The sequence below is a fragment of the Schistocerca nitens genome, chromosome 2 (genome assembly GCF_023898315.1).
Source record: "Schistocerca nitens isolate TAMUIC-IGC-003100 chromosome 2, iqSchNite1.1, whole genome shotgun sequence".
NCBI classification, from domain to species: domain Eukaryota; kingdom Metazoa; phylum Arthropoda; class Insecta; order Orthoptera; family Acrididae; genus Schistocerca; species Schistocerca nitens.
The window spans coordinates 643,522,563-643,535,612 of record NC_064615.1 but is presented as its reverse complement, the minus strand read 5'-3'; positions in this window follow the sequence as shown (position 1 = coordinate 643,535,612).

The window sequence follows — 13,050 nt, the reverse complement described above, 5'->3', positions numbered from 1 at the left end:
CAAATTTCTCTTATTAAGAAATGCTTTCCTTGCCATTGCCAGTCTACATTTTATAACCTCTCTACTTCGATCATCATCACTTATTTTGCTCCCCAAATAGCAAAACTCCTTTACTACTTTAAGTAGCCAATTGAAATATCTGGATTTCCTCCCTGAGGCCCATTGAATGAAAGATCTTAAAGTACTTTAGTGTAATTGTAGCTTACGAAATGGGAAGTCAGCCAGCAGCACTAGCGAGGGTGAACGGTGAGTTTGGGCTCAGTTGGGCGTAGCTATAGTTTCAAGTGTTTTGCGTGTGGATGAGTGATCCTCAGGAATCAATAAATATTTCTTCCAAGGAAAACTGAAAGAATCGCCAGGTGCACTTTTCATGCATCTATGTAACGGCTCGTCTGTTTTCCAGTTTTTGTGAAAAGAGTGCTACTTAATTAGTGAGCCTTTGCTAGACGGACAGAGGTCTCGGCAAGTAGGAAGGAATGTTTGATTACAATGAGGCGGTCTTGACCAGGTTTCACTGAGTACAATAAATTCCATTTCTTCCGAATTCTGCTAGCTAGGTAACAAAATAACCAATGACATACGTAACAAGGAGGACATAAAACGCAGACCAACACTGGCAAAAAGCTCATACCTGGCTAAGAAAAGACTGCTAGTAACAAATATGTGTTAACTTGAAGAAGAAATTAATGTACTTTTGGAGCACAGTATTGTATGGCGGTGAAACTTGGACTGGGGGAAAATCGGAAGAGAAGAGACTCGAAGTATTTGATATGTGGTGCTACAGAAGAATGTTGAAAGTTAGTGGACTGATAAGGTAAGGAATGAGGAAGTGCTCCGCAGAAGGTCTCACATAGAAGCAAGGAACATATGGAAAACACTGACAAGAAGAAGGGACAGGATGATAGGGATAGGACATCTTTTAAGACATCAACGAATAACTTCCATGGTGCTGGAGGGAGCTGTAGAGGGTAACAAGTGTAGAGGAAGACAGAGATTGGGACACATCCAGAAAATATTTGAGAATGCAGGTCACAAATGCTACTCTTCAGGAAAAGGTTGGGAAAGTCAGGAGAGAAATTCGTGGCTGGCCGTATCACACCAATCACGCCACGTATGTAAGGTTTTAAAACTTTCTTTCATACAAATTTTTTCATCTGTGTGATTGATATTTCGATGACGCAAAAGTTGTCCTTACAAATCCCTACATTGTTTCATGTTTTCTACTTTCTACTATCACATTCTTTCTGTATTCGGTCTCCTTTGCAGACGCATGTATATTATCTCCCTTGTGAGCTGTTTCGGAAACGTTTTGATAAAATTTTGAATTTTTCTCAGGACTTAACGATTTGTTTTAAAACTTGGCCTCTGTATCGCTCTGTATCGAGAGAGTAGTACAGTACTTGCTTTTGCAATTCAAAGATCGGCCTTTGTTATAAATACTTCAAACATTATATTATTTTGGCGCAGGACCTTGCTGCACCCATTGGCTAGTATGGTGCAGATGATTTCGCTCGTGACCAGCAGTGAGCACCCAAATCTGGCGACCCGCTCGCCGCTTGATTCCTACTTTTCTTGATGAAAGCGCTCTGCTCTTGCGTAGACCTTGGGCAGGCAGCAGGCCAACTTGACTCGTCGTTTACTCTAGCTGTTTACATACAGCAGCAGAAGGCAGCTGCATTGATGTGTGTTTACAAAAAGTCGTCCAAAATATAGAAATATGCTTCCCTTGCGATCTCATTGTGTTCATTTAACTATTTATCCGGTTCTTTTCGTTTAGGAAATAAATTTCCTAATTCGTCAAGAGTGACCAAACCTCTTCCATTACCAGTTCTATGCAGGATTATTTCTAATTCACCTAGAGTGCCCAAGCCTCTTCCATTACTAGTTCTGTACAGGATTATTGAATATCATTATTAAATTTCTATTTTTATCAATAAGATGATGTTTTTTATTTACTAATCTGAAGGCCTAATCCTGATTTGTTGCTCTTGTACGTATGTTCCTGGAGACGAGCGTTGAAGGAACTAGGAGTTTTCGCATTAATTACAATGTTAATGTGATTCAACAACGTTGTATATGCTGAGGATTCCACGGTGACAGAAATGAGAGAGCAGACACATCTATCTGTCCTCCAGAGTACCCTGGCGCCGCCTCTTACTTTATTGAGTCGCCGGATCCGCCAACTGCGTCCATTGTTGGAGTGTAATTAGCCGCACAAGGCAAATGGCTTTTTCCGGCGCAGTTGGCCGCTTTAATTAGACGGCAATATTAGTTGGAAGCAAGCGTCGGCCTCAAGTTCTCCGACCCCCTCTCAACAGCCGTCGCTGCTCTTCTGTTTCTTGCCAATACGTGCAGCCAGATTCGCGGCAACGGCTACTTGCTACCAGTGGCCCTCTCCTTGGTTTCATCTCACTTGCCAAGGCAAGTTTCAACCACCTTTTCGTTTAGCAAATAAATTTTCTAATTCGTCAAGAGTGCCCAAAGCTCTTCCATTACCATTTGTATACAGAATTATTTCTAATTCACCAAGAGTGCCCAAGCCTCTTCCATTACTAGTATTCTTCAGTCACACTTATTGGTACTTTTGCATTACTGTTGTTGTGGTCTTCAGGCCGAAGGTGCAGCTCTCCTGTGCCAACCTCTGCATATCTGCATCCATTTTAACTTGCTTTCAATCAAGTTGATACTAAATTTCCTTTTTCCCAAATTCTATCCAGTGTCTCGTTAGTTATTTGATTCAATCTGAATATCTGATCGCAATTCGAAAGCTTCCATTCTTTTCTTGTCTGAATTGCTTATCGTCCACGATTCACCTCCATATAAGGCTACACTCCACACAGATATCTTCAGAAAAAGACTTACTAACACCTGACTTTACATTTGATGTCAACAAACGTCTGCTTTAAAAACTTAAGGACAGCAGTCAGACACTGAAACCCGTAATTTATTTCAGATCCAGAATTTGACTGTAACATGGTCATTCATCGTGCTAAAATACGAAACAAACTATCAAGAGCAGGTACGAAAGCTGTACACACGCACTTATACCACTTCATATAAATGGGTACATAGCGATAACATACCATTACCAGAAGAGTCATATAGGCATAACCATGTCAGAGCATAACCATGTGATAACTGATGCTGGCATTTACATGGCAGAAACATAACTGATGCGTTGTTTACAACCAGCGCATTCGGCTAAAATATGCAACATCAGGGAACAGTGATGCTCTCTAGTAGAGTGTATGGCACATCAGAGATGCTACAGCTCAATTTTATAGAAAACCACAGCTATTAAATGAATCTTAAGATACAGTACATCTGGAATATGCAAATTAAATAGTGAACGTACATAACTGCACAAAAAGCGATCAACGGAATGTAAATGCAAATATAAACGTAAAAGACAGGTAGCGTCCCAAATGGTTTACAGTACAACAAAATCATGTCGAACCTTACAATAAGGCTAAAGGATTAAAAATCCATTTCGTGCAAGAAATTTCATTAATGCATGCCTAAGGCTATAAAGGCTCATCGTGAATCAAAACTGAAAAATCTGCAGTAATATAAAATATCATAAGACAGTGGCGTAAGACGCATTAGTCTGAGATAGCATTTGAGAGAGGTAATAACATAAAAGCACTTTATCTTAAAGAACCCCATGTTTGAATATAACTCCACTTACACACTTCCATATTTATGGTTCAAATGGCTCTGAGCACTATGGGACTTAACAGCTGTGGTCATCAGTCCCCTAGAACTTAAAACTACTTAAACCTAACTAACCTAAGAGCATCACACACATCCATGCCCGAGGCAGGATTCGAACCTGCGACCGTGGCAGTCTCCATATTTATGTCTTGTTACGTAGTTATAAAGGTACTGTTAATAAGTACATCCAACTACTCCTTCATAATGTAAGCTATAACGTCTGCAATAAATTACGGATTTCTGCGACTGACTGCTGCACTTTTCTACTTTGGAATATTCAACGGTCGCTGTGCGCCACCGGTAACTAATTAATTCCACTTTAGTCAAATTTCTCCTCTTCTATTGCCAGTCTGCGTTTTACATCGTCTTTACTTTGGCTATCATCAGCTATTTTGCTGTCCAAATAGCTAAACACATCACATAGTCCTTAACGTGTCATTTTCCAAACTAATTCTATCACTCTTGCCTGGTTTATGGTTCAAATGGCTCTGAGCACTATGGGACTTAACAGCTGTGGTCATCAGTCCCCTAGAACTTAGAATTACTTAAACCTAACTAACCTAAGGACATCACACACATCCATGCCCGAGGCAGGATTCGAACCTGCGACCGTAGCAGTCGTGCGGTTCCGGACTGAGCGCCTAGAACCGCTCGGTCACCACGGCCGGCTCGCCTGGTTTAACTAGATTTCATTATCCTTGTTTTACTTCCGTTAATGTCCCTCTTACAATCTCTTTTCATGCCATTAGCCACAGGCGCAACACTGGAAAATCCAAGAGACCTTTGGATAAAGGAGGAGCTTCTAGGAGTTTTCAAGATCTGGGCTGAACGTAGCTGGATGTACTTATTAACAGTACCCTTATAACTACGTAACAGACATGAATATGGAAGTGTGTAAGTGGAGTTATATCCAAACATGATCTAAGCGATTTGCCGTCGAAGAATTATGTCATCGGCAAACATCTAAGTTTTTATTTCTACTCCCTGAACTTTATCCATCTTTCCCCTTCCTCCTTGTGTTGCTTTACTACTTGTTCAATATACAGATGGAATAATATTGGGGAGAAGCGACGACCCTGTCTCAATCCCTCCTTAGCTACTATTCCCATTTAATATCGTTCTCATAATTACAGTGTGGTTTCTGTACAAGTTTTAGATAACTTTTCTCTCGATGTATTTTACTTCTGCTTACTCCAGAGTTTCTAATAGTGTATTCCTAACAACGTTGTCCAAAGGTCTCTCTAAATCTATAAATGCAATAAACGGAGGTTGTCTTTCTTCATTCCACCAAATTAAGTCTAAAAATCCTTTATTTCTCGAGTACCTGGACTGAACTTCCCTGATATCGGCTTCTGCCAGTTTTTCTGTTCTTATGGAAACAAATAAACTCAATATCTTGCAACATGACATATTAAAGTGATGATTCAGTAATATCCCGACCTGTCACGACTGGATACTGACAGGGATTATTGCACTCTTGTTGAAGTCCGACAGTATTTCTCCTGTCTCATGTATCTCCCACACCAGGTGGATATTTTTGTCATGGTTGACACTCCAGAGAATTTAAATATTTCTGAGGGACTGTAGTATACTTCAGGTAACATTTTTCGACTTGTGTATTTCGGAGCTCTGTCAAATTCTTCTCGCGGTATTATGTCTTCCATTCAATAATTTTATCCACTCTTTGTATTACACAATCTTCAAGTTTCTTAACCTTGTACAGATCCTCTGTACGTTCCTTCCCCGTTTCAGTTTTCCTTCTTTGCTTAGTATAGGCTTTCCATCTGCATCTGAGTACTTAGTATTCATGTAGAACTCGAATGACTTAGCTCCTTTCGCACCTATGGGGGCATAGGGCTTCCAGGAGAACTCGTCATCCGCCTCTGTCTTCGGCCATTTGCCTCAGTTCTGCCCAGGTGTTGCCAACTCTTAGATGCTCCTCCTTTATCCAAAGGTCTCTTGGATTTTCCAGTGTTGCGCCTATCTTCCTCCTAGTCATTTTTCTGAAACCACCTCGTTGTAAGAGGTGATAGGATGCTCTCCTTATGTTCGTGAGGGCCGACGTTAAATTCCATCTGTTCTTTCATTAGTTATATGAACTGTGATTTCCTCAAACAACTTCAGGAGAGTCTTTAGGTCCAGTAAATTAAGCTGATTTGATCTCACATCCTCCTCCGTATCAACGCTTCTAAATAGAATACATCGCGGTAAGCGATGGACAGTTATGTTAAATGGCTTTAAGACCAATAAAACAAACTTTACAAAGTGTACATAGAAAAACGTCGATGTTCTACATCTACATGGATACTCTGCAAATCACATTTAAGTGCCTGGCAGAGTGTTCTTCGAACGATCTTCACAATTCTCTATTATTCCAATCTCATATAGCACATAGAAAGAATGAACACCTATATCTTTCCGTACGAGCTCTTATTCCCCTTATTTTATTGCGGTGATCGTTCCTCCCTATGTAGGTTGGCGTCAACAAAATGTTCTCGCGTTGGGGGGAGGAAGTTGGTGATTGGAATTTCGAGAGAAGATTCCGTTGAAACGAAAAACGCCTTTCTTTTAACGATTTCCAGCCCAAATCCTGTATCATTTCTGTGACGCTCTCTCCCATACTTCGCGATAATACAAAACGTGCTGCATTTCTTTGAACTTTTTCGATATACTCCGTGAGTCCTATCTGGTAAGGATACCTCACCGCGCAGCAGTGTTCTAAAAGAGGACGGACAAGCGTAGTGTAGGCAGTCTCCTTAGTAGGTCTGTTGCATTTTCTAAGTGTCCTGCGAATAAATCGCAGTCTTTGATTAGCTTTCCCCCACAAAATTTTGTGTGTGTTCCTTCCAATTTAAGTTGTTCGTAATTTATTTGCTAAAGCTGTTATAAGCTTACAAGCCATATTAATGATATGTAAGCTAAACAGAAACAATAGTGACCGCAACAGATCAGAAAATTTTAACATCAACCACTAGAAAACTGAACAAAAACTTCTTAGTTTGCGAGTACAATCCGCAGCACTTCGAAGAGAACATCTGAGCTTTCAACGGCTGTCTCCCCCAACTTAATCCGAGTAAAAACCACTCGCTTCCGTTGCTGGCAAAGTTTTCCGCTGTGCAGGCATGATAGCAACGTCTGGAATCTTCCAGAAAGGGGCGAAGTGACGCATGCACGGAAAAGAGTTCGGAAGCTCGGAACGGTTCCGATCCGTCGTATGCCCAGTAACGTCAGGTGAGACAACGGCCGACGCCACTTCTGAAACCGTCGTTCCCTCCTCACTACAAGCGTCAAGTAACCGTCTTTGTTCTTGTGCGATATCCGAAGTCTGCCCCCTAACCACTAGTCTCTGTTAACATTGTTACGACTAACTGTAATCTCTGCCGCCTCCCTAATAACGGAATCTCAATTGATGATGTATGATCCAAAACCCTCATCTTTTCAAATTGTGTTCTATGTTCGTTTTCCAGAAGATGTTCATCCAAGGCCGACTTCTCAGCAGAGGTATCAGTAATAGTGTGAACAGTTAGACCTGCATAGAAGCTATCGCATTCACAGGGAGCACTACACACACAGGGCACTGGAACAGATATTTAGTCTTTAACGGAGTGTTTATTTCTTATCTTTAAAACAGCTGGATCACTGGTCTCAGTCCATGTATTTGCAGATCACCTTGTATCTTGTTGGTCGCTGCGCCATATTGTGGAAGGAATGGAGACGGAGTGAGCTTTCCTGCCGACTAATGAGGCGTTCTTCTAAGGTGGCGTTTGAAAGTGTTATCCTCTTGTTGATTCGTTTTCTCTAAACACATGCCAGATTTGCTGCAATCCGGACTGTACGTGGTCGTCATCAGAAATAATCTTCGTCCTGTGTACTTGCGTAGTCACGACCGCTTTCACGTCTACAGTGCGGTGAAAACAATCTGCGTTCAAGTACTGAGCAGAGTCATTCATTTTCCGTACAATGAATGACGAAGCCTGCCTGGTCCCGAAGCAGATCGGATCTGCTAGGAGCTGCCAGTCTCGCCTTCCAAGCCTGTGTCGATTCGGGCCTCTCTGGAAGGTTCCAGACACTGCTATCCTGTACATAAAGGAACACCTTGCCAGCTCCAGCAGTCTGTGGTTTTTATTCCTGTTGAAGATGGAGTAGACAGCCATCGGAAGCTCGAGTGTTTTATTCAAAGCGATTCAGCTTGTAAAGTGAGAAGGTTTTATTTTTGGGCATGCCACCATGAAAGAAAAGTTTGTGTGTGCGAAGATGATTCGGAACATGAGGATAACATTAGCAAAAATAAATTGTAACACACATTTTTGCTCTGTTTCCGCTGGTATTCCGAAAATATTCGTTTCTGTCACTTTTCCTCAACATTAAATGCTATTGAAACACCATCACTATCTGGCACCATTTCTTTCCTCATGCCCCATAGTGGTTTTATAAGGCCTATCTGACCTTATGAATGTAATTATTTTATTAATTATTTGTGTGTCTGATTCATCTCCCAGCATATGCAAACATTTAAGAAAATCTTCGAATGCTGGTACAATTTTCTTTTTGTATAACTATTGTCGTACGTGATAAAATGTGTTTACACCACTCAATTTTCGTTTTTTGCCGGCCGGAGTGGCCGTGCGGTTCTAGGCCCTACAGTCTGGAGCCGAGCGACTGCTACGGTCGCAGGTTCTAATCCTGCTTCGGGAATAGATGTATGTGATGTCCTTAGGTTAGTTAGGTTTAATTAGTTCTAAGTTCTAGGCGACTGATGACCTCAGAAGTTAAGTCGCATAATGCTCAGAACCATTTTTTTAGTTTTTTCTCCATTTTCTTACTGTTTTCAATCATTTATCTTATTAAATTTGCACTATCTCTTATATTATCTACTGGAAGACAATTCAGAACAGTTTTGCTTAATAATCGTACTCCACAGTGTTCACATAAACAGTTGTCTTTCACCATGTGACATTTTCCTTTCGCCGGACAGAGTGGCCGAGCGGTTCCAGGCGCTACAATCTGGAACCGCGTGACCGCTACGGTCGCAGGTTCGAATCCTGCCTCGGGCATGGATGTATGTGATGTACTTAGGTTATTTAGGTTTAAGTAGTTCTAAGTTCTAGGGGACTGATGACCTCAGAAGTTAAGTCCCATAGTGCTCAGAGCCATTTGAACCATTTTCCTTTCATGACTCGTCTTCCACTTCAAAAATATTTTTCTGCTTCTATTTTTACTGAATATTTGTCTTTCTTAGTTACTTCTGAATCGTATTTTAACATAATTATTTTCCCTATTATTAAGTTCTCACAACCTGCAATTCTGATTTTCTTTTGTAATGAACTTCTTTTTTAATCTTTGCAACTGTTTTTACTCTGCATCTTAATTATATATGATCATATGACTTTGCTAACTGAACTAGGATCATCATGTACTATATAATTTTCTTCTTGTCTGTACATTGCACTGCAAAACTTAAGGACGAGATTAGTAAAATACTATAAAGTATTAACTAGTGGTTGGAAATGAATGACACTGTGGGAGCATGTAACCAAGCTCTCCAAGCCGTGCACAGAAAGCTGGCCATTACGAGACACAACGAACTGGTTGCCAGGCAGAGAGACCAACCCCATGCAGTCGCTGTGCCACTGTCAGGTGACCGTCACGTTGCGTAAGAGGCAGCCACAGACCCACGTCAAACAGCGCGTGCAATTGAAACCACACTGAACAGGATTCCATCATTTCCGATGGTGACCGGACCATAGGAACTGGACAACGAGAAGTGGGTTCACGTGCTCAGATGAGAGCAGTTTCAATCTGTGTTTGTGGACGTACCCTCATATGGCGAGGTGTGGGAACACGTGGTGAACCCAGAAACGTGATCGCTTTGGAGCTGCAGGTGTGACGTTGTGGAAAGACATAACGTGCACAGGCATACTGACCTCTAAATCTTTGAACACTGTACACTCACCAGTCAACGTTATTATGAAACTGTACTCTCTTTCCCCATATGTGTCTTTTCAGCGCTGCCATCGGCACACGTTCAGATGCACCAATGGCCTTCCAGCGCACTACCACAAGAAGCACATCCGGCCAATATGGAAGCCTTTTTCAGAGAATGAATTGTTGTCTGTGGTGTTTACACATCCTATTAAGAACCATGTGCCGCCTTTCGTAATGTCCAGGTGACCAACATGAATCACAGGGGTTTCAGTGTAATTATCGTCTTTGAATGAAAGTGTGATTTCTGTTCCTCTCATTGCGTTTTTCTTTCAACTACCTTGTGCACATATTTCATTTGACGTAGCAACAGCTACTTCTACAGGACTACTCCGTAATTCACAGGTAAGTGGCTTGCAGGACTAATGTGTTTTATACACTTTCTTGTAACTATGATATACACCCAACAAAAATAATTGCCTCTTCTCCGTGGTATCGCTAAAGGTTTCTAACTTGAAAAAAAAAACTATTATTGCAACCACCACCCAAAGGATAGAGGAAGAGTATAAACTGACCAGAAATAACGTTTCGCATCAACATATAAATAGAATATCTTTGCCGAGTTCATCTAACAGGAAATAGTGCATGGACAGTTGTCCACGAATGCCAGTAACTTTCGATAAAGGCATGGAATTCTATGTCCTGGAGAGGGCGACCTTTGCCACTGATTCTGTCAGGTCGACCAAATGTAGCGGGAAGACAAGAAATATGGTGGGTGATGCCAAGAGGTGCCATATTAAAACTCGGTGAGACCTTTCCAAATGATTTATTTGTTTCCACTACAGTGCTCCATTCACCTCGGTCTGCATTACAGGGCCCCGCAGTGCTGACGACGCACCCCAGCAGCCTGTGCAACACAATGATGTGTCATGCCAGCCTTGGCCGGTCCACTGAGTTCCGATGATGTCAGGATGGCTGCGCCAGGAGCCGACTCAGCAGCCACCGTCCTCGTTGTTTCCGCACTGCTCTACCGGGAGCCTTAGGCTGGCCCTGCTGCTGCTTCTTCCTTGCTGGTGTAGCTGAGAACACAGCGGCAACGACCGCCCATGATCTGGCGTCCGAATCTGTGGAAGTGGAAGTCTCCAGAGTGTGTTGGGAGCCGAGACGACTGCACTTGGTAGCGAGCTGAAGAGTGGCCCATCGCTGGCTGGCTGTGGACCCCACATTGGACTCAGAGGGTCGAACCAACGTCCCACTATGGACAGGGACACTGCCGCCCCATCTGTTGCTACGTGTAGCCTGGCACTGTGACACGCCCCACCACCCAGGAGGTCTACTGCACTTCAAAGAATCTCATTAGAAAATGGCACCTATTTATACTCGGCTGTGCACCTCTGTTTTGCCAAGTGCACCGCTTCGCGTCACGTATTCATTGACCAGTAGCCCTCTTCTACCTGTGACTTGCGCCATGGAAACTGCTGCGTGCGGCCTCTCCAGCAGTTCCACGACCCTGAGGTCTCTATTTGTCTACGCAAATGCTGGTATATGTAACATACTACAATCCAGCCTGCACCTGGCTGTAACTCGTGCCCCGAATATCGCACAAAACTAGCTTTCCCTATCCTAAACGGTGGTGCCGCTACAGTCCTGAACAAAATCTCCTGTTTCTCGTTTTCTACAAAGAAGTTACATATAAATAATAATAGCAGTTGTAAGAGAGTAGATATTGCCAGCAAAAACCTTTTAAATTCCTTTATTTATAACATTTGATTAAAGTATTACTTCTTTTGCAGTTGTTTATGTTTCACATTTTGTAAAGCATGTGCTGTTAGAGATGTTGGCACAGTTATTCGCTATGCTATTACTAGCTGAATATAATTGACTTACAGGAATACATATGTAGCGCAAAACAGTGCACCATTGCTGAATTAGGAAACTGTAGCGCCTTTACAGGCGAAAATATTTCAGAATTCTGTTGCCTCACATCGGCGTATCTGAAAAGTACACACGCATATCACTGCTTCAGTTAATAAGTAACAGAGTGTTTTGCAAAAATAAGTGTGAAACATCTAACATTTTCGCAACAGAGACACCCATTTCCGACATCACCCGTTAATTTTTCCCGTTAACAGGGTATTGCCCGTGAGTGCCATAATTACATTTCTTATTTGCCCAGTTGCTTTTGCCACATTTACTACTCCTTTTCTTCCTGTGCATCCCGATATGTAATTGTCTCGACTAGGATCTCGGTGTAAGTATATGGTTCAGCAGTTTAGTGAAGTATACGATACTTGGTATTTCAAAATAGTATCAATATGTTAACATTTCAGCGAGACAGAAGCACGATGCAGCTTTCATTAGTTTTCGATTCACTGAATATTTGAACTGATTATAGTTAGTATTAATTTCTTTATTCTTCATTTCTTTTCGATACTTTTCCCACAGCTTCGGTGCTGTTTCAGATACATAATTTTCTACAGGCTTCAAGGGCTTGATCAATTCTCCAACACCACTTGAATAATGTAACCTCATTCTTTACGGTACAAACCATTTCAGATACTTTCATGAAGCTCTTATATGAAACGAAAACGCTTAGTTTAATCCAAGATTGAGCTGCGTAATTTCTACTATTCGTTTCACTTTGTTTTCCTTGTCGTGTTTATATTTCTCACCATTTCCACTTCTGCAACTGAATGCTAAACGACTGTGTAGCGTTCTGTAAATTTTTCGCAGTCATTAGTACATAAAAGTTTGAAAAGGTCACTCTTCTTTTCCCTTGCAAAAATTCATTACTACATCTAGTAATGTCTTCCAATCACACATTTGTAGTTCTCCTATTATTGTACCACAAAATTTCACATACTGGCTAACAGCCAAGCACCCAAAACGGTGCTACATGTTCAGCATAAATTCATTGCGTGTGTCCATCCATTCATCCATTTTCAGAAAATTTAATAAAGAGTATACAAGTAGGTGACTTTACAATATGAATGATTGTCTTGCTGTGTCAGCAAGACGTATGCAGACAGACGGTGGTGAAAATATTGAAAGCTACGTTCTAAAGGCTAATTTCCTTAAGAAAATATGGTCCTAAAGCTAAATTTAAGAATTTTTTACCCTAGGGAGTTCTTGCTCATGAGGTAGCGCATCTTTGAATGCAGAGGCCGTAAATTTTTACTGTCTATTCTGCTACTGTCAGAGTACTTCACTGACAGAAGCAGAGATACTTTTGAACATGCTTCCTGCACAAGAAAAAGTGTCGATGGTTATTTCTAAAAGCATCTTCCCCGCACTGCGAAGAACCAGGAGGCCAGAATTTCCATTTCTACGTGGTGCAATGAAAACAAATTGCTGGAAACGTCTTATTCACAAGTTGCGAGAGATAGGCCCGCACTCCTTGGCGCCCATCTGCCG